We start from the raw sequence: 27,632 nt of genomic DNA on the forward strand, positions 1-27,632 counted from the left end.
AAATATAAAATCATTATTTTATAAAAGCATTATTCATAGTAGCCAAAAGGTGGAAACAACCAAATGTCCATCAACAAACAGATAAACAAACTGTGATACATACATACGATGAAATATTATTGAGCCATTAGAAGGAATAAAATAATGATACAAGCCCTAACTTGGATGAACCCAAAAACATCATGCTGAGTTACAAGAAGCCAGTCACAAAAGTCCACACATTAAATGATTCCATTTGTATTAAGGTCTAGAATAGGAAAATTTATAATAGAGACAAAGTAGATCAGTGGTTGACTTAGGGCTTGGGGGGAGGTGGGTGATGAGGAAATAGAGGGGTGATAGCTAAGGGGTATAGAGTTTCTTTCTGAGGTGATAAAAATGTTCTAAAGTCAACTGTGTTGATGGTTGCACATATCTGTGAATAGGGTAAAAATCATTAAATGGTACACTTTAAGTGGGAGAATTATATATGTGCATTACATATTAAAAAAGCTGTTTGAAAAAAAAATGTTCTATGAGCATTTGAAAGGTTGTGTTTTAAAAGCATACAAACATTTATACACATCAACCTCAATATTTCCAGATGTTTCTCTAACTCTGCTTTTTTTTTTTTTAATTTCATTTCTATGGTCTGTCATGGGCTAAGTATGTGTGTTCAAGCTCTCTAGTGTTCTGTATTATCCATTTCTCCTTGAGGGTCCTCTAGGGCAGCGGTCCCCAACCTTTTTGCCACCAGGGACCGGTGTCATGGAAGACAATTTTTCCACAGACGGGGTTGGGGGGTGGGGGGATGGTTCAGGCGGTAACGTGAGGAATGGGGAGCGATAGGGAGCTGCAGATGAAGTTTCTCTCGCTCGCCCGCCCGCCGCTCACCTCCTCTGTGCGGCCTGGGCTAGAGTATGCTTCTGCAGGTTATATTTCCATCTTTCTTTTCCAAGCTATGTCTCCTAGACTACCCACTGCAGAATTGCAATGTTGTTTTTTCATCTTACACATTCTTTTTTGTGTGTGATAAACACAGAAGATTAAATTTACCATCTTAACCAATTTTTAAGCATACAGTTCAGCAGTGTTAAGTATGTTCACACTGTTGCACAACAGATCTCTAGAACATCTTCATCTTGCAACACTGAAACTCTATACCCAATAAACATGAACTCCCCCTCCTTTCTCTCCCCAGCCGTTGGCAGCCACTTTTCTACTTTGTTTCTATGATTTTCACTATTTCAGATACTTCACGTAGGCGGAATATACAGTGTTTATCTTTTTGTGACTGGCTTATTTCACTCAGCACAAGGTCCTTGAGATTCACCTATGTTATAGCATGTGACAGGATTTTCTTCTTTTAAGGCTGCATAACATTCTATTGTATAGATATCACATTATATTTATCCATTCATCTGCTGATGGACGTATCTTGATTATCGTGAGTAATGCTGCAATGAACATGGGTGTGCAGATATCTGTGAGATCCTGCTTTGAATTCCTTTGGATATACACCCAGAAGTGGGATTGCTGTATCATATCGTCATTCTATTTTTAATTTTTTAGGAACCTCCACACTGTTTTCCATAATGGCTGTGCCGTTTTATATTTCCACCAGCAGTGCACAAGGGATCCAATTTCTCTGCATCCTTGACAACGATTGTTATTTTCTGTTCTTTTGATACTACCCATCCTAATAGGTGTGCAGTAGTATCTCATTGTGGTTTTGATTTGCATTTCTTTGATGATTAGTGATATTAAGCATCTTTTCATATACTTGTTGGCCATTCATATATACTCCCTGGAGAAGTGTCTATTCGAGTCCTTTACCCATTTTTAAATTGGGTTTCTTTGTTGTTGACTTTTAGAAGTTCCATATATAATCTGGATATTGGTCACTTATCATGATTTGCAAATATTTTCTCCTATTCCACAGGTTGTCTTTTAACTCTGTTGATTGTGTCCTTTGAAGCAGAGTTTTAAATTCTGATATAGTATAATTTATTTATTTTTGCTTTTGTTGCCTATACTGTTGGTGTCATAGCCACGAAATCATTGCCAAATCCAATGTCATGAAGCTTTCCCCCCATGTTTTCTTCTAAGAGTTTTATAATTTTAGCTCTTCTGTTTGGATCTTTGATCCATTTTGGGTTAATTTTGTATATGGTAAAAGGTAATGGTCCAAATTAATTCTTCTGCATGTGGATATCCAGTTTTCCTTTGACAGCTAGGTAGTAATGGCTTGTGTCCTATACACTTTTCTTTTATGTTATTAGAAAAAGGGGGCCATGGGTGAACATAAATAGATTTGATCTTGGGTCTTTTTTATTGTAATTTTTTAAAAGTTTGTATTGAGATTCTTTCTGTCTTTGTCACAGTCATCTGGAATGCCTTAAGCTTTCCCTCCCCTGTTTCAGTGTTGAGACATGATACTTCACTTCTAATACTATCAGCCTTGGGTATTTAATTGTAATTTTGTTTCTAAATTGCCAGTGTCTTTTCCCAGAAGTAACAATTATCTTACAAATAAATACATACATCCACACAGACAAAGAAGCACTGAAGTGATATGCATAAGAAAGCAAAAAATAAAAAGATGGAACTCTGTTTAAATTGTGAGACTATAGTCTCATCAGAATTAAGTGGAAACACGTAGACACAGGCGTTTGCGTGTGCATGCTCTCTCTCTCTCACACCCCCTACCCCACTCCCCATTACCTGCAATATCTATTTGCAAGGATTTCTTCTCTTCGGGCCAGGCTTCCTTAGGAACGGTCCTCTTACTGTGGATCTCCCCTTTCTGTTTAATGGCTTTAGTGTCTGCTAGATTATCAATCTTCGTGTCTTGTAGTTGAGCTGACTGCTCTGAAGCAGCAGCAGCCCTGGAACCTAAGAGAGGGAAATCACGATTCAGACAGGAAGCTGACAAAAATTATTTTAAAATACCTCTCAAGCATCTACTAGTGTGAGAAGAGAGTTACACTGGATAAACAGTGAGATGGATGCAGGACAGGAATAAAGACGCAGACGTAGAGAACAGACGTGAGGACACGGGGAGGGGGAAGGGGAAGCTGGGACGAAGTGAGAGAGTGGCACGGACTCATATACTACCAAATGTAAAATAGATAGTTAGTGGGAAGCAGCCGCATAGCACAGGGAGATCAGCTCAGTGTGGTGTGACCAGCTAGAGGGGTGGGATCGGGAGGGTGGGAGGGAGATGCAAGAGGGAGGAGATATGGGGATATATGTATATGTATAGCTGATTCACTTTGTTATAAAGCAGAAACTAACACACCATTGTCAAGCAATTATACTCCAATAAAGATGTTTAAAACAAAACCAAAAAAACTGAGATGGAAAGAGAAAAGCATTTTGGGCAAAGGTGAATACATATGAAAAAAAATGGAATCAGGAAAGCAATTGAACATCTAAGAAACAGTGCAAGTATATAATTTATTAGATTATAGAATTTGTAAGGAAAAGAGAAAAATTAGCATTTGAAAGGTTCTTTGGGAGCCCATTCTACTGTTCTGAAAGACTAGGCTTAAAAAGTTTAGTTTTCATTCTTTTTCTTTAATAAATGTATTTATTTGTTTATTTATTTGGTTGCATTGGGTGCTCATTGCTGCGCGCGGGCTTTCTGTAGTTGCGGCGAGCGGGGCTACTCTTCGTTGTGGTGCGCGGGCTTCTCATTGCGGTGGCTTCTCTTGTTGCGGAGCATGGGCTCTAGGCTCGCGGGCTTCAGTAGTCGTGGCATGCGGGCTCAGTAGTTGTGGTGCATGGACTTAGCTGCTCCACGGCATGTGGGGTCTTCCTGGACCAGGGCTTGAACCCGTGTCCCCTGCGACGGCAGGCAGATTCTTAACCACTGCGCCACCACGGAAGCCCCTCTTGTTTCCTGTTCTTGTTCTATGTTATTTTGCTTATTTTATATACTCAACAATAATTTGGAAGACAGATATCTAGTTTTAAAATTCTTTTCGAGTTTCATTTTTTGGTAGCTTTTTTCCATTGTGGTAAAATATACATAAAATTTACCATTTCAAACATTTTTAAGTATACAAGTTAAGGCATTAAGTATATTCACATTGTTGGGCAACCATCACACCATCCATCTCCAGAATTAACTCATTTTCCCAAATGGAAACTCTGTACCTATTAAACAATAACTCCCTTTTCCTCCTCCTCCAACCCTTTTGTGACTGGCTTGTATTACTTAGCACAATGCCTTCAAAGTCCATCCACAGTGTAGCATGTGTCAGAAATTCACTCCTTTTTAAGGCTGAATAATATTCTATTGTATGTATGTATCACATTGTATTGATCCATTCATCAGGTGGTAGACATCTGGATTGTTCTCACCCTTTGGCTATTGTTAATAATGCTGCTATGAACCTGGGTGTTCAAAATCTGTTCAAATCCCTGCTTTCGATTCTTTTGGGTATATACTTAGAAGAAGAATTGCTAGATCATATAGTAATTCTATGTTTCATTTTTTGAGGAACCACTACACTGTTTTCCACGGTGGCTATACCATTTTACATTCCCATCAGCAATACACAAGAGTTCCAATTTCACCATATCCCTGCCAACCCTTGCTCTTTTTTATTTCATAAAAGCCATCCTAATGGGTATGAAGTGGTATCTCTTTGTAGTTTTTATTTACATTTCCTTCATGACTAATGAAGTAAAACATCTTTTCACGTTCTTTTTGGCCATCTGTATCTTTCCTGGAGAAATGTCTCTTCAGATTCTGTACTCATTTAAAAATTAGATTGCTTTTTGCTGTTGTTGAACTGTAAGAGTTCTTCATATATTATGGATAGTCATCTCTCATCAGATATATGAATTGCAAATGTTTTTCCCAATTCTGTGTGCAACCTTTTTACTATGTTGATGGTGTTTTTTTTTTTTTTTTTTTTTTTTGGTGCACACAAGTTTTAAATTTTAATCAAGTCAAATTTATTTTTTATGAAAACTTCTTTAACCTATCTGATCACCAAGTCATGAATAAAATGACAGCTCTTTAGTCAAAAAGACAAAAAAATACAATTGTTTTTTCTTTTCATGCCTTTCATTCCAAAATTAACTTTTGGCATTTTTTTTTCCACCTTGTAACTAAATTTGCTATTTAGATGAGTGTTGTGTCAAACTGACTTCAAAGTTCACCACTGATCACTTTCAGCATTGCTTCATTTCTCTGTAATGAATTCTTCATTTTGATTCATCTCTTCAGCTGGGTGAGTCTTCAAGTGAATTTTTCAAGAAGGTACAGAGGTTGAATATACTTTCTAGCTGCTGTGTACTTGTGAAAATGTCTTTTCATTGTCATAGTGCTTAATGAAAATGCACTGGGTCCATAAATCCTTGAATTATATAATTTCCCCAATAAATACAGATTTGGTTCCATTATTTTTACATTTAGTATTTTAAATAAGCCTGATATCAGACTAAATTTTCTTCTCTTAACTTTTTTTTTTAAATTGTATATTTATGGGATTTTCTTCTATTTATTTTGACTCAAAAATCTTTTTCTGATATGTGTCTCAGTCTCTGATTTTTCCCTGGATTTTTATGGCAACTTTCAATCTGCATACAGTGTTCCCCTTTTCAGGAGGAGGATGTTTTATTCAATTAAGTGTTTGAATATTACTTTCTTCTTCAGCTGCAGATATAATTCTTGGTTTGGTTTACTTAGCTATGTTTCTTATGTCTCTCATCATCTTTCACAGCATTTTCATTTTCTTCTCCTTTTTCCTCTGTAATTTTGCAGACTCTCAGATTTGTCCTCATCACTAATTTAACTTCCTTCATGTTAATTCCACCCTTTCTTGCCTGCAAAATGTATTTTAAATCTGTTACCAAATCTTTACAGTTTTAGGCAGTCTTTTCCTTCATATGTTCATTCCTGCCCACCCCCTCCCCCACACACACACACTTTTTTTCTAAATTGAGACAAAACATGAAATTCACCATTTAAGGGTTCTGCCGCGGAGACACGTGAAGGTCGGTGACTTGGTGCGGAGTTTGTCTCGGCACGCGTGGCCGCGCTGGGATGGCGTCCTCCTCGTCTTCCTCCGCAGCGGGTTTGGGCTCGGTCGACCCGCAGCTGCAGCATTGCACGGAGGTAGAGACTCAGAAGCAGCGCTTCCAGCAGCTGGTGCACCAGATGACGGAACTTTGTTGGGAAATGTGCATGGACAAGCCTGGGCCAAAGTTGGACAGTCGGGCTGAGGCTTGTTTTGTGAACTGCGTTGAGCGCTTCATTGATACAAGCCAATTCATCTAGAATCGACTGGAACAGACCCAGAAATCCAAGCCAGTCTTCTCAGAAAGCCTTTCTGACTGACCTGAGTATTACCTCTCTGGAAAAGGAAGGTAGTTCAAGAAATGAAGAGCAGTTGATGGGATGGTTGAAGAAAAGGCTGTGGGGGGATCGGCTCCCACCTTTGTCACTCTTGGGACATCCTGTCATCTGAGAATGAATAAAGACCGATTTTTGTGTGTGGGGGTGGTTTGAGGGTCAAATGTGTTTGGGGTTGTGTTTTTTAATGCTAATCTTGGGAAAACAATTGACAGATGAATGGAAAACTCTACTAGGTGTATGTTACTGTATGTGGGACGATGCTTTCCTCATAGTCCCATTAACTGCTTCCTATAATTTTAATAGTGGAACTGCTCTATAATTTGATATGTGGGACCACATAGGTAATAATCTGTTATTTGTGTGGATTCCTTTCAGATTTCTGGAGAGATCGATATACATCTTTGTGTCTCTCAGAAAGGGCAGCAGTGGGGGAAAGAGTAATTTGGTACTTGACTGTAGGCCTCCTTATCTAGTGTTTGATTATCAGTGCTGGAAAAAAAATGTATGGAGTATTCATACAGTACATTTCACTTTTCTAGATTATCTCCCTCCCTTATACTGTGATTCACTTAAATTTCTATATATAAAGTACAGTCTTGAGCTAGTACAGGTAGCCTGAGAGTCTAGAGGACTTTAGTTAAAGGAATCTAGCCAGCGAACATAATTCTCATACTAAACTGCCACAAGGAAGACGTTAACTTACCCTGTATGTCAGGGTCCAAAAAAATTTAAAGATGTGCCTAAATGAAAAAATAAGTTATAAAGATTTAGGCCAGTCAAAAACTAACAGCAGTTTCAGGTAGAGGTGCATGCCTAACGTAAACCAGCATAGTTTCCATTTACTGCGTTCTTTTCATCACTGAAATAAAAACTTCTACAAGATTCAAAAAAAAAAATTCACCGATTAAAGTAAGTGTACAATTCACTAGTTCTTAGTATTTTCACAACCAATATTGCTATCTAATTCCAGAACATTTTTGTCACGCCCCCACAAAGAAATCTTGTATATGTTAGCTGTTACTCCCTATTTTCCCCTCCCCAACATCCCCTGGCATCCACTAATCTACTTTCTGTCTATATGGATTTGCTCATTCTGGACATTTCATATACATGGAATTATACAATATATGACCGTTTGCTATTGGCTTGAAATATTTCTCCGTTTAATAGTGTCAGTTTTTCGGACTTCCCTGGTGGTACAGTGGTTAAGAATCCGCCTGCCAATGCAGGGGACACGGGCTCGAGCCCTGGTCTGGGAAGATCTCACATGCCGCGGAGCAACTAAGCCTGCGCGCCAAAACTACTGAGCCTGCGCTCTAGAGCCCAAGAGCCACAACTACTGAAGCCCATGCACTTAGAGCCCGTGCTCCTCAACAAGAGAAGCCAGCACAATGAGAAGCCCGCGCACCACAACAAAGAGTAGCCCCTGCTCGCCACAGCTAGAGAAAACTCGCGCGCGGCAACGAAGACCCAGCGCAGCCAAAAATAAAAATACAAATAAATAAATAAATAAATTTATTTATTTATTTAAAAAAATAGTGTCAGGTTTTTTCATTTTAATTCTGTTAGTTTTTCTTTATGTATTTGGGACTTGCTTATACTGCATTTGTCTTTTAAGTCATATAGGAGAAAAACTGACTTACAAACAAAAATACATTTATACTGTCTTTTGTATTTACTTATGTAGTTACCTTTAGTACTTTTTTCATGTGGATTTAAGTTACTGTCTGGTGTTCACCATTCCATCTTGAAAAAAATCTCTTTAGTATTTTCTGTGGGTCAGTTTGCTAGCAGTGGAGTCTTTCAACTGTTGTTTATCTGAGAATGTCTTCATCTCTCCTTCATTTCTGAAGGGTAGTTTTGCTAGGTACAGAATACTTGGTAGGCAGGTTCTTTTCCTCAGCTCTTTGCATATGTCATTGCAATGCCTTCTGGCCTCTATGGTTTCTGATGAAAAATCAGCAATTAGTTTTATTGAAGATTCTTTGTACATGATAACTCCGCTCTTGCTGCTTTAACACTGTCTTTGTCATTTGATGGTTTATGATGTATGTAGATGTGGCTCTCTTTGACTGTATCATGCTTGGACTTCCTTGAGCTTTTGGGATGTGCAGATTAACAGCAGTCATCAAATTTGTGAAATTTTAGGCCATTATTTCTCCAAATACTCCTTCAGTCTCTTTTTCTGTCTCTTCATCTGGAACTCCCATTATGTGTATAATAGGATGCTTGAAGGTGTCCCATAGGACTCTGAGATTCTGTTAATTTCTCTTCATTCTTTTTTCTTTCTGTTTCTCACACTGGATAATCTCAATTGGCCTATCTTCAAGTTCACTGACTCATACTTCTGCCTGTTCAAATCTGATACTGAGCTTTCTCCAGTCAATTTTTTATTTTAGTTATTGTACTTTTCAACTACAGATCTTCTATTTGGTTCTTTTTTGTAATTTCTCTTTATTGATATTCTCTATTTGGTAAGACACTGTTCTTATACTTCTTTTTTTTTTTTTTAAACATCTTTATTGAAGTATAATTGCTTCACAATTGTGTGTTAGTTTCTGCTTTATAACAAAGTGAATCAGCTACAGATATACACACGTTTCCATATCTCCTCCCTTCCGCATCTCCCTCCCTCCCACCCTCCCCATCCCACCCCCCCCCAAGGTGGTCACAAAGCACCGTGCTGATCTCCCTGTGCTATGCGGCTGCTTCCCACTAGCTATCTATTTTACATTTGGTAGTGTATATATGTCCATGACACTCTCTCATCCTGTCGCATCTCACCCCTCCCCCTCCCCATATCCTCAAGTCCATTCTTTAGTAGGTCTGTGTCTTTATTCCCATCTTGCCACTAGGTTCTTCATGGCCCTTTTTTTTTCCCTTAGATTCCATATATATGTGTTAGCATACTGTATTTTTTTTTCTCTTTCTGACTTACTTCACTCTGTATGACAGACTCTAACTCCATCCACCTCATTACAAATACCTCCATTTCATTTCTTTTTATGGCTGAGTAATATTCCACTGTATATATGTGCCACATCTTCTTTATCCATTCATCCGATGATGGACACTTAGGTTGCTTCCATGTCCTGGCTATTGTAAATAGAGCTGCAATGAACATTTTGGTACATGACTCTTTTTGAATTATGGTTTTCTCAGGGTATATGCCCAGAAGTGGGATTGCTGGGTCGTATGGTAGTTCTATTTGTAGTTTTTTAAGGAACCTCCATACTGTCCTCCATAGTGGCTGTATCAATTTACATTCCCACCAACAGTGCAAGAGTGCTCCCTTTTCTCCACACCCTCTCCAGCATTTATTGTTTCTAGATTTTTTGATGATGGCCATTCTGACCGGTGTGAGATGATACCTCATTGTAGTTTTGATTTGCATTTCTCTAATGATTAATGATGTTGAGCATGCTTTCATGTGTCTGTTGGCCATCTGTATATCTTCTTTGGAGAAATGTCTATTTAGGTCTTCTGCCCATTTTTGGATTGGGTTGTTTGTTTTTTTGTTATTGAGCTGCATGAGCTGCTTGTAAATCTCGGAGATTAATCCTTTGTCAGTTGCTTCATTTGCAAATATTTTCTCCCATTCTGAGGGTTGTCTTTTGGTCTTGTTTATGGTTTCCTTTGCTGTGCAAAAGCTTTTAAGTTTCATTAGGTCCCATTTGTTTATTTGTGTTCTTATTTCCATTTCTCTAGGATCTGGGTCAAAAAGGATCTTGCTGTGATTTATGTCATAGAGTGTTCTGCCTATGTTTTCCTCTAAGAGTTTGATAGTGTCTGGCCTTACACTTAGGTCTTTAATCCATTTTGAGTTTATTTTTGTGTATGGTGTCAGGGAGTGTTCTAATTTCATACTTTTACATGTACCTGTCCAATTTTCCCAGCACCACTTATTAAAGAGGCTGTCTTTTCTCCACTGTATATGCTTGCCTCCTTTATCAAAGATAAGGTGACCATATGTGCGTGGGTTTATCTCTGGGCTTTCTATCCTGTTCCATTGATCTATATTTCTGTTTTTGTGCCAGTACCAAACTGTCTTGATTCCTGTAGCTTTGTAATATAGTCTGAAGTCAGGGAGCCTGATTCCTCCAGCTCCATTTTTCGTTCTCAAGATTGCTTTGGCTATTCGGGGTCTTTTGTTCTCCATAGAAATTGTGAAATTTTTGGTTCTAGTTCTGTGAAAAATGCCAGTGGTAGTTTGATAGGGATTGCATTGAATCTGTAGATTTCTTTGGGTAGTAGAGTCATTTTCACAATGTTGATTCTTCCAATCCAAGAACATGGTATATCTCTCCATCTATTTGTATCATCTTTAATTTCTTTCATCAGTGTCCTATAATTTTCGGCATACAGGTCTTTTGTCTCCTTAGGTAGGTTTATTCCTAGATATTTTATTCTTTTTGTTGCAATGGTAAACGGGAGTGTTCTCTTAATTTCACTTTCAGATTTTTCATCATTAGTATATAGGAAGGCAAGAGATTTCTGTGCATTAATTTTGTATCCTGCTACTTTACCAAATTCATTGATTAGCTCTAGTAGTTTTCTGGTGCCAGTTTTAGGATTCTCTATGTATAGTATCATGTCATCTGCAAACAGTGACAGCTTTACTTCTTCTTTTCCGATTTGGATTCCTTTTATTTCTTTTTCTTCTCTGATTGCTGTGGCTAAAACTTCCAAAACTATGTTGAATAATAGTGGTGAGAGTGGGCAACCTTGTCTTGTTCCTGATCTTAGTGGAAATGGTTTCAGTTTCTCACCATTGAGGACAATGTTGGCTGTGGGTTTGTCATATATGGCCTTTATTATGTTGAGGAAAGTTCCCTCTATGCCTACTTTCTGCAGGGCTTTTATCATAAATGGGTGTTGAATTTTGTCGAAAGCTTTCTCTGCATCTATTGAGATGATCATATGGTTTTTCTCCTTCAATTTGTTAATATGATGTATTCACGTTGATTGATTTGCGTATATTGAAGAATCCTTGCATTCCTGGAATAAACCCCACTTGATCATGGTGTATGATCCTTTTAATGTGCTGTTGGATTCTGTTTGCTAGTATTTTGTTGAGGATTTTTGCATCTGTGTTCATCAGTGATATTGGCCTGTAGTTTTCTTTCTTTGTGACATCTTTGTCTGGTTTTGGTATCAGGGTGATGGTGGCCTCGTAGAATGAGTTGGGGAGTGTTCCTCCCTCTGCAATATTTTGGAAGAGTTTGAGAAGGATAGGTGTTAGCTCTTCTCTAAATGTTTGATAGAATTCGCCTGTGAAGCCATCTGGTCCTGGGCTTTTGTTTGTTGGAAGATTTTTAATCACAGTTTCAATTTCAGTGCTTGTGATCGGTCTGTTCATATTTTCTATTTCTTCCTGGTTCAGTCTCGGTGGGTTGTGCATTTCTAAGCATCTGTCCATTTCTTCCAGGTTGTCCATTTTATTGGCATAGAGTTGCTTGTAGTAATCTCTCATGATCGTTTGTATTTCTGCAGTGTCAGTGGTTACTTCTCCTTTTTCATTTCTAATTCTATTGATTTGAGTCTTCTCCCTTTTTCTCTTGATGAGTCTGGCTAATGGTTTATCAATTTTGTTTATCTTCTTGAAGAACCAGCTTTTAGTTTCATTGATTTTTGCTATTGTTTCCTTCATTTCTTTTTCATTTATTTCTGATCTGATCTTTATGATTTCTTTCCTTCTGCTAGCTTTGGGGTTTTTTTGTTCTTCTTTCTCTAATTGCTTTAGGTGCAAGGTTAGGTTGTTTATTCGAGATGTTTCCTGTTTCTTGATGTAGGCTTCTATTGCTATAAACTTCCCTCTTAGCACTGCTTTTGCTGCGTCCCATAGGTTTTGGGTCGTCGTGTCTCCATTGTCATTTGTTTCTAGGTATTTTTTGATTTCCCCTTTGATTTCTTCAGTGATCACTTCGTTAATAAGTAGTGTATTGTGTAGCCTCCATGTGTTTGTATTTTTTACAGACCTTTTCCTGTAATTGATATCTAGTCTCATAGCGTTGTGGTCAGAAAAGATACTTGATACGATTTCAATTTTCTTAAATTTACCAAGGCTTGTTTTGTGACCCAAGATATGATCTATCCTGGAGAATGTTCCATGAGCACTTGAGAAAAATGTGTATTCTGTTGTTTTTGGGTGGAATGTCCTATAAATATCAATTAAGTCCATCTTGTTTAATGTATCATTTAAAGCTCGTGTTTCCTTATTTATTTTCATTTTGGATGATCTGTCCATTGGTGAAAGTGGGGTGTTAAAGTCCCCTACTATGATTGTGTTGCTGTCGATTTCCCCTTTTATGGCTGTTAGTATTTGCCTTATGTACTGAGGTGCTCCTATGTTGGGTGCATAAATGTTTACAATTGTTATATCTTCTTCTTGGATCGATCCCTTGATCATTATATAGTGTCCTTCTTTGTCTCTTGTAATAGTCTTTATTTTAAAGTCTATTTTGTCTGATATGAGAATTGCTACTCCAGCTTTCTTTTGATTTCCATTTGCATGGAATATCTTTTTCCATCCCCTCACTTTCAGTCTGTATGTGTCTCTAGGTCTGAAGTGGGTCTCTTGTAGACAGCATATATATGGGTCTTGCTTTTGTATCCATTCAGCCAGCCTGTGTCTTTTGGTGGGAGCATTTAATCCATTTATATTTAAGGTAATTATTGATATGTATGTTCCTATTCCCATTTTCTTAAATAGTTTATGTTTGTTATTGTAGGTGTTTTCCTTCTCTTGTGTTTCTTGCCTAGAGAAGTTCCTTTAGCATTTGTTGTAAAGCTGGTTTGGTGGTGCTGAACTCTCTCAGCTTTTGCTTGTCTGTAAAGGTTTTCATTTCTCCATCGAATCTGAATGAGATCCTTGCTGGGTAGAGTAACCTTGGTTGTAGGTTTTTCTCCTTCATGACTTTAAGTATATCCTGCCACTCCCTTCTGGCTTGCAGAGTTTCTGCTGAAAGATCAGATGTTAACCTTATGGGGATTCCCTTGTGTGTTATTTGTTGTTTTTCCCTTGCTGCTCTTAATATGCTTTCTTTATATTTAATTTTTGATAGTTTGATTAATATGTGTCTTGGCATGTTTCTCCTTGGATTTATCCTGTATGGGACTCTCTGTGCTTCCAGGACTTGATTAACTATTTCCTTTCCCATATTAGGGAAGTTTTCAACTATAATCTCTTCAAATATTTTCTCAGTCCCTTTCTTTTTCTCTTCTTCTTCTGGGACCCCTATAATTCGAATGTTGGTGCGTTTAATGTTGTCCCAGAGGTCTCTGAGACTGTCCTCAGTTCTTTTCATTCTTTTTTCTTTATTCTGCTCTGCAGTAGTTATTTCCACTATTTTATCTTCCAGGTCACTTATCCGTTCTTCTGCCTCAGTTATTCTGCTATTGATCCCGTCTAGAGTATTTTTAATTTCATTTATTGTGTTTTTCATCGTTGCTTGGTTCCTCTCTAGTTCTTCTACGTCCTTGTTAAATGTTTCTTGCATTTTGTCTATTCTATTTCCAAGATTTTGGATCATCTTTACTATCATTATTCTGAATTCTTTTTCAGGTAGACTGCCTATTTCCTCTTCATCTGTTAGGTCTGGTGTGTTTTGACCCTGCTCCTTCACCTGCTGTGTGGTTTTTTGTCTTCTCATTTTGCTTATCTTACTGTGTTTGGGGTCTCCTTTTCACAGGCTGCAGGTTCGTAGTTCCCGTTGCTTTTGGTATCTGTCCCCAGTGGCTAAGGTTGGTTCAGTGGGTTGTGTAGGCTTCCTGGTGGAGGGGACTAGTGCCTGTGTTCTGGTGGATGAGGTTGGATTTTGTCTTTCTGGTGGGCACGTCCACGTCTGGTGGTGTGTTTTGGGGTGTCTGTGGCCTTATTATGATTTTAGGCAGCCTCTCTGCTAATGGATGGGGCTGTATTCCTGTCTTGCTAGTTGTTTGGCATAGGGTGTCCAGCACTGTAGCTTGCTGGTCGTTGAGTTAAGCTGGGTCTTGATGTTGAGATGGAGGTCTCTGAGAGATTTTCACCGTTTGATGTTACGTGGAGAAGGGAGGTCTCTTGTGGACCAGTGTCCTGAAGTTGGCTCTCCCACCTCAGAGGCACAGCCCTGATGCCTGGCTGGAGCACCAAGAGCCTTTCGTCCACATGGCTCAGAATAAAAAGGAGAAAAAAATAGAAAGAAAGAAAGAAAGAGGATAAAATAAAATAAAATAAAGCTATTATAATAAAAAATAAGAAAAAAAATTAAGAATAAATGTATTCAGAAAAAAAATTTTTTTTAATTTTTAAAAATAGATTTATTAATTTTTTGTAGTAAAAAATAAGAAAAAAATTATTAAGAAAAAAATTTATTAAGAAAAAATGTTTAATTTTTTAAAATAAAAAATATGAAAAAACTTATTAAAATTTTTTTTTAATTTCTAAAAATAGAAAATAAGGGAAAAAATATTAAGAAAACATTTATTAGGAAAAAAAATTTTTTTGAGTGAACAAAAAAACAAAGAAAAAAAACATGGACGGACCTAACCCTAGGACTAATGGTGAAAGCAAAGCTATACAGACAAAATCTCACCCAGAAGCATACACATATACACTCACAAAAAAAGGAAAAGGGGAAAAATTAATATATTCTGCTCCCAAAGTCCACCTCTTGAATTTGGGATGATTCGTTGTCTATTCAGGTATTCAACAGATGCAGGCACATCAAGTTGTTTGTGGAGCTTTAACCCACTGCTTCTGAGGCTGCTGGGAGAGACTTCCCTTTCTCTTCTTTGTTCGTACAGCTCCCGGAGTTCAGCTTTGGATTTGGACCCGCCTCTGCGTGTAGGTCGCCTGAGGGCGTCTGTTCCCCGCCCAGACAGGACGGGGTTAAAGAAGCAGCTGCTTCGGGAGCTCTGGCTCACTCAGGCCGGGGGGAGGGAGCGGTATGGAGGAGGCGGGGCAAGCCTGCGGCAGCAGAGGCCGGCGTGACGTTGCAGCAGCCTGAGGCGCGCCGTGCGTTCTCCCGGCGAAGTTGTCCCTGGATCACGGGACCCTGGCAGTGGCGAGCTGCACAGGCTCCCGGGAGGGGCGGTGTGTAGAGTGACCTGTGCTCGCACACAGGCTTCTTGGTGGCGGCAGCAGCAGCCTTAGCGTCTCCCGCCCGTCTCTGGGGTCCACGCTGATAACCGCGGCTCACGCCCGTCTCTGGGGTCCGCGCTGTTAGCCACGGCTCGCGCCCGCCTCTGGGGTCCGCGCTTATAGCCGCGGCTCGCGCCCGTCTCTGGAGCTCGTTTAGGCGGCGCTCTGAATCCCCTCTCCTTGCGCGCCACGAAACAAAGAGGCAAGAAAAAGTCTCTTGCCTCTTTGGCAGCTGCAGACTTTTTCCCGGACTCCCTCTCGGCTAGCACCGAAGCCCGAGCCTCAGCTCCCAGCCCCCACCCGCCCCAGCGGCTGAGCAGACAAGCCTCTCGGGCTGGTGAGTGCCACTCAGCACCGCTCCTCCGTGCGGGAATCTCTCCGCTTTGCCCTCCGCACCCCTGTGGCTGCGCTCTCCTCCGTGGCTCCGAAGCTTCCCCCCTCTGCCACCCACAGTCTCTGCCCGTGAAGGGGCTTCCTAGTGTGTGGAAACCTTTCCTCCTTCACAGCTCCCTCCCACTGGTGCAGGTCCTGTCCCTATTCTTTTGTCTCTGTTTTTTCTTTTTTCTTTTGCCCTACCCAAGTACGTGGGGAGTCTCTTGCCTTTTGGGAGTTCTGACGTCTTCTGCCAGCGTTCAGTGGGTGTTCTGTAGGAGCAGTTCCACGTGTAGATGTATTTCTACTGTATCTGTGGGAAGGAAGGTGATCTCCTCGTCTTACTCTTCCGCCATCTTGCCCCTCTCCCTATACTTCTTTAGACATGGTTTCATTTAGTTCTTTGAACATATTTTAAATAGCTATTTTAACATCTTCATTTAGTAAGTCCAATGTCTGAGATTCCTCACAGACAGTTTCTAAACTTTTGTATGGTCCATATATTTTGTTTTTACTTTGAATTTCCATATCTTGTAACTTTTTGTTGAAAACTCGACATCTTAAAAAATATAATGTGACAACCCTGGAAATCAGAGTCTACTACCTCCCTACAGTTTCCTGCTGTTGCTTTACGCTGTTTTTTTTTTAAGTAACTTTTCTGAACAAATTCTATGAAGTCTACTGAAGCTGCCACTCAACTAGCTTAGTGGTCAGCTAATGCCTAGATGGAGGTATCCTTAAACATCTAGAAACAATAAATCTCCCAGTCTTTGCCGAGGGACTACGTGCACATAGCCATCAATGCTGAGGGCAGGGAGTTATCAATTCTGCCTTAGCCTTCCCTTTCTTCTTGCCCAGAGCCTCAAGGGCAGCCAAAGGTAAAGGGTAGGCCCCTCTCAGATCTTTCCTGAGCATGCACTCAGGCCTGTGCACACTTGTGGTCTTCTAGAGTCCTAGGAATATATCAATGCTTTTCAAAATATCTATGGACATCTCATCCTCAGTTTTTCCGTTAAAGCTTTTGGTTAGTCTATTGTTTGTCTAAAGTGTTATCCACTGCCTCCTGCATTGTGACATTAAAACAGTTGCCTGGGGACTTCCCTGGTGGTCTAGGGGGTAAGACTCCGGGCTCCCAATGCAGGGGCCCCGGGATCGATCCCTGGTCAGGGAACTAGGTCCTGCAACTAAGGAGTCCGCATGCCGCAACGAAGATCCTGAGTGGTGCAACTAAGACCCGGCGCAGCCAAAATAAATAAATAAAATAAATAAATATTTAAGAAACTAAAATAAAACACTTGCCTGTAAGTGTTTTTTGACAAACACCTCACACATAGACACAGAGGCTCATACGCACTGGATAGCTCTGGGTAAGGTCAAATAAAGATAAGCCTTTTGAGTGGAGTCTTCCAGAGAGCCATCAGACAGATCAAATACTGACAATTCTTTGGGAATGAAATTGTGAAAGAGGTCCAGCTCTGTTCTGCTCCCTCCAGTCCTGGGAATGCAGGCTGATATTTTTCAAGGTTATCACTGAGCTGAGTGTGGCAATGAGAATAGGGCAAGGTAAAATGCCACAAGCTTACTATTCTTATCAAGGTTCAGCCATTTTTCTTGAATAAATGCTTACTACAAAAGCTACAAGCCTTTGGTTAATTTCGAGTTTTGGAAAAGTTTTCCATAAAGTTTTGCCAAAATTCTGTTGCTTTTATCACAGGGCAAAATGTTGGAGGTCTTTACTCCACCATTTTTTTCTGCTATTAACTCCTCACTTTGTTTTAAAAATCCCAACCAGTTCTCTCCCCATGGCTTTTTGCTCCTATTGACAGTACTAGTACACAAAATATTTAAATGTCTTTAAATGAATATAAAAATAACATCTATATTATATATTGGTATGAGGTATAAAATGGCTTACAAAAAAAAAGACATAGTACCTATCTTCACAGAACTTACTGTCAGATATAAATGAAATCCTGTTACTACTTCAGAGTGTTACTTGACCTAATGAGTAAATCTCTAACATCTATCTCTTTCTTTGCGAGGTTACCTTTGCCTTGTTTTTGTTTTGTTTTTAATTTATTTATTTTTATTTTTGCCTGTGTAGGGTCTTCGGTGCTGTGCACGGGCTTCCTCTAGTTGCGGCGAGCGGGGGCTACATTTCGTTGCAGTGCGCGGGCTTCTCATTGCAGTGGCTTCTCTTGTTGTGGAGCACGGGCTCTAGGCATGCGGGCTTCAGTAGTCGTGGCTCGCAGGCTCTAAAGCGCAGGCTCAGTAGTTGTGGCGCACAGGCTTAGTTGCTCTGTGGCATGTGGGATCTTCCCGGACCAGGGCTGGAACCCGTGTCCTCTGTATTGGCAGGCGGATTCTTAACCACTGCGCCACCAGGGAAGTCCCTTTGTTTTTGTCTCTAAAAGAATTTTATGAGTTCAATTGTTTACTCATTCTCAACTGAGGAGAAATTATTTGGTCCAAATATCTGCAATGGTTTATGACTTGCCCTTGGCCCCAAACTCTAGTTGGATCTTTCTAGTATCTATAGAATCACAACATACTAATAGACACTATCTATCAGAACAATTCCTAGGCTTTCATCTAGATCAGCTCTACTGGTCTAAGAAACTATTATTTTCTACTGTCAACTCCCTCACTCTCAGAATAGATGCAGAACATGATAAATGACAACCTCAAGTATATATAGCCAACAGATCTCTTCTTGTCTAACTGATGCATTCAGTACTTTATTTATACGGACAGTATTTCTCAGGATACAGTGTACCATCCCTGAGTCATTTCCTCTTCCCACTACTGTCCAATTTTTCTCAAAGTTAATGTCTCCAAAGGGAAGAGTTAGGATGTAAATGAATAGAAGTACACAGGAGGCCTCAAAAAATACTGGAACACCTGATTAGACTTCTATTGGTACATTCTGTCTTCTGAACTAGGGGGCTGAAAGTGAGACTGAGATAAAAGATTTTCCTACCTACAATCAATTAAGTAAGCTTGTTTTATGTCTCGTAGCCACTAAGTGAGTTTTTAAAATCATAGCCATGCAGGTAGTGAAAATTTCTTCCAGTTCCTGGTTATAGGCTTCATAATCAATCCTAACATATGAGCATTTTGTGGTTCTTTTTTTCAGTGGCATCACAGTGGGAAATCAGGAGCAATTATATCGGGGCTTTAACTCAGTTACCATTAGATACTAGTTGGGTCCTCTTAAAATTAACAGAAAATCTGCGTAAGACCAGGGACAACTACTTTCTTTTTAATTTCTACACCTATAAAGATGTCTATTGACAAATCATGAACAATTTATATCTAAACTGAACCAAGTCAACTCCTGTGGACCAATCAATATGTTATCCCAACAATCAAAACCCCGCACCATACCAACTCTGTATCCTTATAATTTTCCACAGAAAATATTTATTCAGTTCCTCCACAGGATGCTATTCATTTTCTAAATCTGCAGTTCTATTGTGGTGATCTCACAGGGATGTTGTGGGATATTTTAAAATTCTAGAGAAAGAGTGATATGTAATATCTGGTGTACAGGACAAAAACTAATCGCTAAAGATAGTTTAAAGTTTCAACATTAGATACTGCTACATTCCTTTCAATGCTGCTGTCTGTATCTCTGCAGAGTTGGATTTTTGACGGTTTCTGTAACAAAAGCAATAAATGAGGGTGGTTGTGTCCAATCTCATCTCAAGGTTTGAGAAACTGTGCCCTAATAGCCACACATATCTCGTTAGCAAGTAATTATGCATATTTCTGAACAAAGTAAAATGTTTTCTTTCAAACACAAAACGAAAAATATTTTTGCTTATTAAGCTGTAAGATCAAAACGCTAAGTATTTTTATACCCTAATAACATAATAGCTTAGTGTCTGAAAAAATACTTCATGTATTTATATGCTGCTGATGATTTATATCCCCACGATGATGAGAAAAGAAATCACCCAAACACTAAGGTGACTGTGAACAGAGAAAACTTGGAAACCTTTGTCCTAGATGGAGTCCACTAACCCAAACAAGTAACTGTTCATACAATTTTCTTCAAATATTTATCAAATGTTTGAGTGTACACAATACATCTGACCAAATAACTCACCTATCTGAACCAGAGCCTGTGTCATGAAAATCTCCATGTTTCACTTAAAGATTAAAGAGCACTGAGCTTTCATATGTCATCCAGAATTAAACAGCCAATCCACAAATAAAATTTCAAAAAATAAAATTTTGAATAATTTCTGCATAATACCTGAGTGTGAGCTCTCAATGGTGGTGTCTGACTTGGAATCCAGAGATGAAGGAATTTGTCTTAATTGGGGAACATAGTACATCTTTGTACTACCAGAAGGCTTATATGGCAACAGTAAAGGCTGGCCTAAGGACATAAAGATCAGAATAATTAATAAGAAAACATTTATTAATTAACTGAACAAATATTAAGCACCTTTAATGTGCCAAGCAGTGGTCAAGATTCTTGGAATGTATCAGTAAACTAGCATTCTAGAAGAGGGAGATAGACAGTAAACAATTAGCATACTAAATAAGTAAATCATCTAGTATTTTTATAAATTATTAGTGACATAAAAAATTAGAAAATACTGGGACTTCCCTGGTGGTGCAGTGGGTTAAGAATCTGCCTGCCAATGCAGGGGACAGGGGTTCGATACCTGGTCTGGGAAGATCTCACATGCTGTGGAGCAACTAAGCCTGTGCACCACAACTACTGAGCCTGCGTGCCACAACTACCAAAGCCCGCCCGCCCTAGAGCCCGAGCGCCACAACTACTGAGCCCATGTGCCGCAACTACTGAAGCCCACGTGCTCTAGGGCCCTTGTGCTGCGAGTACTGAGCCCTCGTGCTGCAACTACTGAAGCCTGTGCGCCTAGAGCCCACGCTCTGCAACAGGAGAAGCCACCACAATAAGAAACCCATGCACCACAACGAAGAGTAGCCCCTACTCACCACAGCTAGGGAAAGCCCGTGTGCAGCAACAAAGACCCAAAACAGCCACTCCCCCCCCAAAAATTAGAAAATGCTGAGGAAGATTAGAAGTATTTGGGAAATTGCAGCAGGATGCAGTTTAAATAGAGTGGTAAGGGTAGGATTCATTGAGAAGACGACTTCCTAGCAATCTATTCCATATTTAGATGGCTCTAACTAAGAAACACTTTATCTTATATTGAACCCAAACCTGGTCGTTGTTAACCCCTACTACTGATCTTTGAAGGTTCTCCCTCCAGAGTCATAGAAAGTAAATCTAATTCTCTTCTATGTGGCAGATTTTCAAAATAAGTTTCCCATTAAAAAAGTATAACTTCTCAATATTAAAAAAATACACAGAAATAAAAAAGACAAAGTCTTACCACTCAAAGATAACTATTATTAATATTTTAATGTATTTCTACAGGTCTTTCCTCTGTATTTCTTATTTGTTTACATAGTTGTGTATAGTATGTATAATGTGGAATTCAGTTTTTCTACTTTACATTGATAATAAAATATTCATTTTATTTCCTATCGTCACATTTTTTATCATTCTACTACACATTAAGTGTATTTAACCCTTCTCATAATGTTAAAAATTTAGGCTGGATTAAATTTTCAATAATAAAGAATTCTGTAATAAAGACTTCCTGTTTATAGCATACCCATTCTCCCCTGCTGCCCCATTTCACATAAGTTTTCTGATTTCAGAGTGAAAAATTATGTCATTTATAAAGTTTCTTTTTTTTAAATACTAACTGCTAAAATTCTTTCTAAAATGTCTGTGACATGGTAGTAATTTGATTATTATAGAAGATGAAATCTTTTTCTTCTTCTTCTTATTTTTTTGCTTCATTGGGTCTTCATTGCTGCACGCGGGCTTTCTCTAGTTGCGGTGTGGGGGGGCTACTGTTCGTTGTGGTGCGCGAGCTTCTCACTCTTCTCACTGCAGTGGCTTCTCTTGTTGTGGAGCACAGGCTCTAGGCACGCAGGCTTCAGTAGTTGTGGAGCATGGGCTCAGTAGTTGTGGCTCGCAGGCTCTAGAGCACAGGCTCAGTAGTTGTGGCACACGGGCTTAGTTGCTCTGCGGCATGTGGGATCTTCCCGGACCAGGGCTCGAACCCGTGTCCCCTGCACTGGCAGGTGGATTCTTAACCACTGCGCCACCAGGGAAGTCCCTGAAATCTTTTTCTATACACTTGTTTTTCTTTCATGATGTGGTAGAAACTCTCTCTCTCTCTGTAACAGCATTTTGATATTTAGCTGGGTACATACTGCTCATCTGTACACTGTATTTCCCAATCTCCCTTGCAGACATGTATGGACATATGACTAAGTCTGGGCCCATAGGTCAAGGGTGAGAATAATGTCTGCAACTTCCAGGCATCCCATTAAAACACTCCACCGGCTGCTGCTAAAATTTATCCTCCCCATTACTCTTCTTTTCCAGTATTTTCTTTATTAGTCTTCCGGAAAAAACTTAAGATCAATTAAACAAGTTCAAAAGAACAATTCCATTAGAATTTTGAGTAGAATTACATTAGAGTTTAAATTCATTTGGGAATAAATGACATCTTTAAATATTCAATTTTCCCATTCAGAAATATCCCATCCCTCCTTTTAGTCTACTCTCCTTTTCTATGCCTACACAAAGGATTAGTATTGCCATCACATGAGTCCTATAAAATTCTTGTTTAGGTTACTCCTCAGTATTCATGGGGTTGTACTGCTCATTCAAATAGAATTTTGTAGATAGCTACCACTTCTCCTGATTAAACACAACAGCTTCTTCAGTTTATCCTTATGGACCATGGTCTTCTCTTGCATCCTGTAATCACCTCTAGATGGACTCCTAGTTGCCCATGTCTAGTTTATAAAAATCAAAATACTCTAGACAGAGTCTGATAGTCCCAGAGTAGAATGAGATCTCCTTCATTCTGGACGCAATAACAACTTTTATATTACTTAGAATTGTGTTACCATCCTTGACCACTCCATCATTCTGATGATTTGACATGGAATCCATATTACTAGTACCCTGCTTCCAACCAAGGAACTGACTTCATAGTGAAGGAAATGAGACAACAGGCTGATGCCTAAAGGGAGTCACTGTTCTCCTCACAAGCCTGATCACCCACAGCTATGGTAAACTCAAAAACAAAAAAGCGAGTGAACAATTTACTGATAACTGTCATGGCACAAGCTGGGAGGCATCACTTTCTGAGGCTGGAATGCTAGCTTGCCAAATACGGCATGTGCTCAGAACCACATATGGCACTTGCCTATCCTACAGACAGAATGCATATATTTAGGAACAAAGGCAGAAGCCTTTAAAATCTTTTGCTTTCTATCTCTGTGACTCTGCTTTGTTTGATGGAAGATCTTAGAAATAAGGGAGGGGCACTTCTACCGGGAGACAGGAGCCATCTAGTCATTTTACATTCTTTATGTCACTGAAACAATACAGGGAATAGGATGCCATAGTGTTGACTAAAACTACAATTGACCTTAACTATCAGGGAGAAATAAGGTTACCTTAAAAGAAGAAAGTCAGTAGGAGTATGGCTTACACCTAGGGGACCACTTTACCAAGCCTGGTCATAGAAATTAACAAAAAATGACCTTAAACCTATGCAGGGCTAGCAAAGCCTTAGACTACTTAGGAATACTTGTACCAACCTATCAGGCAAAGCCCCAGCCAATGAGAACCTGGCTGAATTCAAGGAGAATGAAGAAATGTATAGAGGCTGGAAGAATTTAAATAACAGGAAAAATAGGCTGTAGCCTCTACTTCTCTTTGGACGTTGCTGTAGTCATTATTGTTAGAATATTGACTTAGTAGTTTTCTTCCTCCACCAGTGTATATAAAGCTTGGTGGTGATGGTTAAATTTACCATTTAGTTCAAAGTTTGCAGAAAATGGACAACAACAATTGGGCAGAATTACAATGGACCCAGGGCAAGAATGGCTACCATGTGGAGATGGAGAATTCAGAGGCAAGATAAGTGGCTTTTTGAAATTCTCAACAACTTTCTGTTTGGATGCAGAAGTCTTAAAGTTACTTTGGACTGCCTATCTCTGGGGGAAGAAGCGACTATTCAGCAAATAATGGTTGTTCCTGGGAGAGAAAGAAAGGACTGCAGAAGGGTAAAGAAGAAAGTCCAACCATAAACTTTATTCCTTCAAAAAACTTGCAAATGGAACTAAATATAAACATATAGCATATTACTCTTAATTTGTTAATTCAGAGCAGTGGACACATAGTCATAAATTCAACATGCTATTCTGTATACTTTTAAAATATTTTTAAAATTTTACTTCTGAATCCACAGAGTTAAAAATCTTTTATTATTAAACCAAATAATATTTCTCTTTTAAAGGAGTCTTTTCTACCAAGTACCTGTATGTAAAGGTAAGACCGTGAACTGTGGGCTCTATGTAGACCGATCCATTTGATGTCAGAAGAGGTATAAAATACACTTTCACAGTTGGATTTCCTCTCCTGTGCTCTGCCACCAACATGAAAACAGCATACCCAGAGTAGCCTGGGTTTCAGTACAAGGCATGTGGAACAGACCCAAACCGTTTTTGCATCCTGATGCCAAACTCCAACTGACTCATAAGCCCATGAGTGAGGAAAGCAAATGTCTGTTGTTACGAAGCACTGAGATTTTCGAGGTTCTTATACAGTATCACGGTGGCAATAGGTAACTGACACATTAAAGGTGTTCTGTGTGATATTGATTAGACTATACATTTGGGGGGCATAATTTTATATCACAATAAAAATGTATAAGATATATAACCATCTCGGGTTTCCCTGATAGCGCAGTGGTTAAGAATCCGCCTGCCAATGCAGGGGACACGGGTGCCAGCCCTGGTCCGGGAAGATCCCCCATGCCGCGGAGCAACTAAGCCCATGTGCCACAACTACTGAGCCTGCGCTCTAGAGCCCGCGAGCCACAACTACTGAGCCCATGCACCGAAGCCCACGCGCCTAGAGCCCGTGCTCCACCACAAGAGAAGCCACCGCAATGAGAAGCCCGTGCACCGCAACGAAGAGTAGCCCCCGCTCGCCGCAACTAGAGAAAGGCTGCACGCAGCGATGAAGACCCAACACAGCCAAAAATAAAATAAATAAAAGTAAAAAAAAAAAAAAGAAAAGAAATATAACCATTTCAACATATAAATGTATTTATTCAAATTAAATTCAGTGCAATTTACATGTGGAACTAAGCAATTTTCTTTATACATTTAGGCATATTCCATTTATACCTACAGACAGGTAAACTTTTTGCACAAGTAGGAAAACTTAAAATATATTTTGAATAGATTTGTACAAACTGTTGAATACTTTAAAATTAGTAATTGAAAGTTCCCACCCTCATTTGGAGGTAGAATGGGAACTTAAATTTCCAGTTACTGGTCTGAAAAAGAAAATAACTTGCTATAATTTTGAATGTTATATAGTATAAGCACTATAAAAATATCACTGTCATGATAGCATAGGAACACTCTAAATGTAGACCTTATGGTAGAAATTGCTAGCTGTTCACCAAAACTCATTTCTTCTTCATCCTGGAAAGCACAGCTAAACTATTCCTAGTCAGTGGAAAGTGATGTGGGCCACACCTAGGCCTAGCCCATAAAAGCCTCCCAACATGTGCTCCTCCATGCTTTTCGTCCCTTCCAGTTGACTATGATGATGAATCCAAGGTTCCATGTTTTAAAGAAAGCAGAGTCACAGTCAACCTGGGTCCCTGCTCAACGTTTCTTGAGCAAGAAATAGACTGGTATTGTGTTTGCTATCTGTTCACTGTATCATGCAAAACAATAGTAAAAGAAACAATGCCAAATAGTTATCTACCTCCCTAAAATTGAACCTCTATAGTTTTTATGTTTTCATGAACTACTTGCATTCTTATGACAAGTATTATGAGTTGAAAATACGTCAGCCACAAGTAGCATGAGTTTCACATAGGTTGTTAACTTCACTAGAAATTGAAGTAAAAACATAATAAATTATATTCTCTTCATAGCTATGTAAATAAAAGATGTTTTAATCATGTACAACCTAATGCTTAAAATTAAAATTAGGTTTTCTAACTAGAAAGACCCAATCAAGAAATTTCTTAGTTAATGACACACAAAAGTTGGTAATGTGACCTAAAATTCTCTTACCATCTGTGCCATGAAGAACAGTAATCTGTTGGACTGAAGATGATGAAGCAAACTTGACAGGAACTTTGCCCAACTTCTGTGTACTGAGGTCTGGAATATCATGTCCACGATCTTCAGCATTAACAAAAATCTCAGATGAAAACATGGTTTTTCCTGGACTCTCTGTTGTTATCTGAGTGACTGCATCAGATGATAATTTTCCAGAGAAGGGAGAAAACGGGGTCTTAATCTCCTTTGGTGATCTGAACAAAAAAGAGAAAGCACACAGCAGGTCATATCCTTGGCTTATCAAATACTGTAATTTCTTTCCAAATGTGGCTTCAATATTTTTTGGAGACACATCCAACTCAAATGGTTAAGTTATTTCTGCAGTACCCTGTGCTTTTTTACATACTTATTACAGGGTGATCATGCATGAGTTTACTTTTACTTATTTTAAAATCTACTTTTATTTTGGATTTAGAATGCTATTATATAAGGAAAGGGTACTTTTCAGTTGAAGTGGAAAGATATCCATTAAAAAATAATTACTGGAAGTCCACTATAAATTAGGGGACTATGCTAAACGCATAGAGTGTACAAAAATAAAAAAGAAACAGAGCCTTTCCTCAAAAAGTTTATATGTCAGTGGGGGAACCAGAGGTTTTTAAGGTTGTAATTATGTATATAGATTATAAAGAATCCATATTAAAACATAATGGAGTAAATAAATGAGTGTATAAATAAATAAATAATAGGAGGGAGGGAGAAGACAAATCTTGCCAACAGAAGAATTCCATATGTAGGTAACCTCCCCCCCGCCCCCCCCCGGCATCCATCTCCTCCCCAAGGAGGTGGAGGTGAAGCTTAATCTTCCCCTTAAGTCCAGTCCTGGGCTGGCCTTAATGATTGAATTCCAGAGACAGTATAAAATGGGAGAAAAAGTAACTTTACAGTGGAGAAACCAAGCAAACACCATGTTATGCAAGTGATGATGTTTCACATCACCAGTGATGTCACGGAGACACTACATACTCTCTGTTATGATGTGATGAGACGGTTACTTCGCTTCTGCGGTATTCTTTGTCAAAACCTATAACTCCAGTCGAATCATGAGAAAAACATCAGCCAAACCCAGACTGAGAACAATTCTACAAAATATCAGACAAATATTCCTCAAGACTGTCAAAATCATGAAAAACAAGGAAGGAATGAGGAACTGTCATAGACCAGAGAAGACTAAGGAGACATGACAACTAACTAAGTGGAATGTGATATACTGGATTGGGTCCTAGAACAGAAAAAGGTCATTAACAGGAAAACTGGTGAAATCCAAAAAAAGTCTTAAGTTTAGTTAATAGTAATGTATAAATGTTGGCTTTTTAATTTTGAAAAATATACTATGGTAGTATAAGATGTTAGCAATAGGAAAAACTGGGAGAGAGGTAAAGGGAACTCTGTTTGTATCTTTTCTGCAGATTTGAAATTATTTGAAAATGAAAAAGGTCATTTTTAAAAAATGGAGTAATACTGTATTGTATTATATCACAGAAGAAGAAGACCTTTTAAAAGGTCTTTTAAATCTCTACCCTCTATATACTATTCACTAATTAAAAGGACAATTATGAGAAA

At 39.0% G+C, this 27,632-nt stretch overlaps 1 long non-coding RNA gene and 1 pseudogene across 2 annotated transcripts; one reads left to right on the forward strand and one right to left on the reverse strand.

Annotated features, from left to right (window-relative positions):
• The first annotated feature begins 5,906 nt into the window (after positions 1-5,906).
• On the forward strand, positions 5,907-7,878 carry LOC309622118 (mitochondrial import inner membrane translocase subunit Tim8 A pseudogene; annotated as a pseudogene). Its single transcript has one exon. The product of its transcript is annotated as a mitochondrial import inner membrane translocase subunit Tim8 A pseudogene (transcript).
• A 10,677-nt stretch (positions 7,879-18,555) lies between these two features.
• Positions 18,556-26,158, reverse strand: LOC309622123. The gene is made up of 2 exons (XR_014240532.1): positions 26,022-26,158; positions 18,556-20,232 (listed from the first exon to the last, which is right to left on the reverse strand). It is a non-coding gene; the product is annotated as an uncharacterized lncRNA (long non-coding RNA).
• Positions 26,159-27,632: the final 1,474 nt, after the last annotated feature.

Source organism: Balaenoptera borealis (genome assembly GCF_965194805.1).
Source record: "Balaenoptera borealis genome assembly, contig: HAP1_SCAFFOLD_1594, whole genome shotgun sequence".
NCBI classification, from domain to species: Eukaryota; Metazoa; Chordata; class Mammalia; order Artiodactyla; family Balaenopteridae; genus Balaenoptera; species Balaenoptera borealis.